This window comes from Penaeus vannamei, chromosome 12 (assembly GCF_042767895.1).
Source record: "Penaeus vannamei isolate JL-2024 chromosome 12, ASM4276789v1, whole genome shotgun sequence".
In the NCBI taxonomy this organism is placed as follows: Eukaryota; Metazoa; Arthropoda; class Malacostraca; order Decapoda; family Penaeidae; genus Penaeus; species Penaeus vannamei.
The window spans coordinates 6,863,840-6,868,839 of NC_091560.1; positions in this window are offsets into that span (position 1 = coordinate 6,863,840).

Here is a 5,000-nt window from a genome sequence, read left to right on the forward strand (position 1 = left end):
TGCAACGAGGAGGGGCGGAGTGGAAGGGAACACATTGCCAATATTGCTGCTAACTATAATACATCTGCTTTGCTTTGGGTGCCATGTTAATATGTCACAAGCACACGTCTCTCCATGTTAATATGTCACACGCACACGTCTCTCCATGTAAATATATCACACGCACATACACGTCTCTCCATGTATATATGTCACACGCACATACACGTCTATCCATCCATCTATCTATATCTGTCATTTTCCAGATCTATCTATCTAGTCTATCTGTCTGTCTATGTGTGTCTATGTGTGTCTATGTCTGTCTGTCTATCTATGTCTTTCTATGTGTCTGTCTATCTATGTCTTTCTATCTACGTCTGTCTATCTGTGTCTGTCTATCTGTATCTGTCTGTCTGTCTATCTGTCTGTCTATCTGTCTGTCTATCTGTCTGTCTATCTATGTCTCTTTCTCTCTGTCGTCTTTCTATCTGTGTCTGTCTATTTGTCTGTCAATCTGTCTGTCTATCTATGTCTGTCTCTCTCCATATCCATCCATCCATCTATCTATCGGTCCGACTATTTATCTCTAACTGTCCCTCTCCATACAAACCCTTCTACCTTCTACCTATCCATCTAATCCATCTGTCAATCAACCAAACCCTCTACCTACCTAATCTACCTAATCTGCCCTGCAACAACGACCTTATTATGACCTAACATGACCTTACACTTTCACTGATCCCAAGGACCTTACTCGGGACCTTAAAAGTATGTGTGTAATTTGAAGTGATCACGTGACAATTTAATCTGACGACGAAATTGCGTAATGTGTCGAATGAATAAGATAAAAGGGCGTTTTTCGCATTCAGCACAAGAGGAATTTCGCTTTATTGGAATCGGAATGTTGTAAGGATGGTGGTAATGATGGTGATGATCATCGTGATGATGGGGATAAGGATAATGTTGGTATTATAGAATAATGATAGTAATGATAACAGTGATAATCATGATGGTCATTATTATCATATATTATCATTATTATCATATATTATCATTATTATCATATATTATCATTATTATCATATATTATCATTATTATCATATATTATCATTATTATCACTTTTATTATTATCATTATCATTATTATCATCATTATCATTGTTATCATGTTTACCATTGTTGTTGTTATTGTTATTAATATCATTATTATTATCATTACTATTTCTATCTTTATTGTTATTATCTTTTTATTAATCATATTATCATTACTATTAATATAATAATGATTTTTATAAGAATGATTATTATCATTATCATCTTTATCATATTGCTATATTTATTCTTAATCACCTTTTTATCGTTCCTCATGTATAATTATTTTCATTTATGTATTCATCTATATATGAAAGCATATTTTTTTTGTGAAGGTGACTTCGAATATCTAAATCGTATTATCCTTTTATCACTATTGTTATTATTTCTGTAGTGGAACACTGTGGTTCCGTGACCAATGTGAGTTTGTTTAATGGGTTTGTTAATTGGTCTCTAATGAGTGGTAGCGTGAATAAAGAAACCAACTGACTTCCCGTTGATATACCTCAGCATTATCGATTGCAAATAATGTTAAAACGGTAATCTAGACAATAAAACAATGGAAGGAAAGAAGAAAGTTTCAATTAGATTCACGAGCTTAATAATTAATGTAAAAGCTTCTAAGACTAGCTCATATTTACGGTTATCAACAAAGAATCGCGACCGGCTCCTATGCACACAAAAAAAAAAAAAAAAAAAAAAAAAAAAAAAAAAAAATCAGGAAACAGGACTTAACTTATATTGTTCGTGTAGGATGAAGCCAGGATATGTGCAGTATATTCCACCGTCAGGAATGCCAGGATAAGTCAGCCAGGAGGAGAGCAAAACGCCGTTGTGTCGATGAGAATCAAATGTATTTCTCGCTCAACGCTCCTTATATCTATACCTTATATTTTATATTATATATGATAGATAAATGGATGGATGGATATGGAGAGAGACAGACATAGATAGACAGACAGATTGACAGTATATTTTTATAAACAGGGTGACGCCAAACATCATTCGTAAAAAACGAGAGTTTGTACATAATACATCAAAAAAATTAACAGAGAACATATATAAAATGATCCTCATAACGAGACGAGACCGGGAAAAATGCGTTCTCAAGGTGGAGTAGGCAGAGAGACGTACAATTAGTAAAATATAACATAAAAACAAACATTTCTTAAAACCAGAAGAAAGCTAGGAAAATGAACAAAAAGGCTAAATAAAAATAAGTGATGATTTTACAAGAAGAAACTGACCCTCAAACTCATAGAAGAATCGAGAAATTATTTTATTTTCGACTGAATCGCAAATGAGACTCCGGGTCAAAGGGCAAACGTGACCTATATGATTTAGCGTAAAATAAAACAGTATAACGAAAATAAGAAAACAAGAAAAACAACGAAAACAACAACTGTAGCAAGCGTTGACCGGGCGGCGAGACTACAGGAGGTTGCCGGCGAGTATTATTATTGTTATTTTTATATTATTATTATTATTACTATTATTATTTTTAATATTATCCTCATCTTCAAAATCATCAGCATCATCATTATCATCATTATCATCATCACCCTCATCATCACCATCATCATCATCATCATCACCATCATAATCATCACCATTATCATCACCACCATCATCATCACCATCATCACCACCATCATCACCATCATAATCATCACCATTATCATCATCACCACCATCATCATCATCATCATCACCACCATCATCATCATTATCATCATCATCATCACCATCATCATAATCATCATCACCATCACCATCATTACCATCACCATCACCATCATCACCATCACCATCTAAAGCTAGAGTGTTTGATAGCAGTAAATTAAGCGTTAATATTATATCAATGTCGGTTTAACATGTCGACCTTTTCATTCCACCTGAACTTGAATTTTTTATTTGGAAGCTGAATATTTACTAATTCTGTGCATGAATAATGTTAATGATGATTAAGAATTAAAACGAGTGCGGATTAATATATGAACGAAAAGCCGCACTTGGTAACTCGACACCGAGATCGGTTACCGGCTACCAATATAATTTTGTTTATTATTATTACTATTATTTTTATTTTTATTTCTCGTTGTTGTGGTTCGTGTGTCAGTCAAATGCTGTAAAGTTAGATTAGATATATTATATAAAATTTTGGTTTAGTTTATAACTTTATATACAGTTGGTAATTGCGATCAGAATTTTTTTGCAGATGTGGCAATTAACTTAAACAGCATTTGACCATTGTTTTTTTTCTCTTTTTATTATTATTTTTTTAAAATAACTTACATGATTATGAACCGTATTCATGTTGACAAATGTGGAAAGGTATGAATGAGAACGAATATCTCTTGTATTGTGAAGATATTCGTTCTCATTCATACCTTTCCACATTACATGATTATGTACGGTTATTTATTTTCTATTTATAGTCTTTGCTCGTATTACCCTTGACAACTTTTACTACTGAATCATACAGCGTGAAATCTGGTTATTCACAATCAATAATCAATCTCTCACTAAAAGTCCCATATAACTGAAATTCCTGATTCAGATGCAGATTCAAAACGTTTATTTAGCCACAAAGATATTACATATTGTTTAAAGTGAACAGAGGTACACTGTATTGGCTGAACCGATCAGAGGTCCGCGGTGAAGTTATAATGGTGAAACCGTAATGATACATTAAACTGAAATGACAATAAACAATGGGTACAGATTGTTTATGTATAATAATGATTAAAAAATCTGCGAAACCGACATGCTAGACAAAGGTAGTGATAGGAATCCAGATTTTACAACTCCAAATTCATCCTGTGGCTTTGAGAGCTATTATTGTGTTATTTATTTCTTATCTGAAGGGCAGAGTAGAATTCCAGTGACTTTTTTGTGTTGTACTGTGTTATTTATTTGTTATCTGTTATTTATTTATCGTTATTTATTATCATTTATTTATTTAGCAGTATTTATTTACTTATTTATTTATTTATTTATCTATCATTTATTTATCTATTATTATTTATTTACTTATTATTATTCATTTATTTATTTACTTATTATAATTTATTTATTTATTTACTTATTATAATTTATTTATTTATTTACTTATTATAATTTATTTATTTATTTACTTATTATAATTTATTCATTTATTTACTTATTATAATTTATTTATTTATTTATCTATCATTTATTTATTGTTATCTGTTAATTGTTAGTAGAATTCCAGAGATTTTTTGTGGCGTTGTACTGAAGGCATTTGCAAGACTGCCAGGGATCAATCTTCTCTATAAAATTAAAAAAAAAAAGATTTGGAATTCTCGGCAAGTAAGCAAAGGGAAAGATCGTTTTAATCACTGTCATTTTTCTTATCCAACTGACACTCACCAAAAAGTTTTGTTCGTTCATGCGTCATTTTTCGAGACGTCATTTTACAGTTTGATTCTCATTAAGCTGCTTCTTGGTATCTCAGCTTGACCTGGAAATGAAAATGAGACTGAAGTTGTATCTTCTTCCAGTGAATTTCTTAAGACGCCATTTCATCAGTCTTTTATTTATTTATTTTTTATTATTTGTTTATTATTATTATTATTTTTTGTAATAGCCATCGTCTGTATTACGTTTTTTTCTTATTATTTATTTATTATTATTATTAATTTTTGTAATAGCCATCGTCTGTATTACGTTGAATCAGGTTGCATTTTTTTTTATTGTGCACGGAATTTCACAGTGTAACTACCTTGCAATAAGATGACGAATATTTCAAAAAAAAAGGAAAAAAAGAAGAATTTAACAGAATAAATACCTTGTAAAAAAATAACGACAGATATTTCAAATAAGAAAAAAAACAAAGAAAGAAAGAAAAAGAAAAAAAAAAACATGCAGCCAGAAACGAGATACTTTCAGCCTCATATTTTCTTTC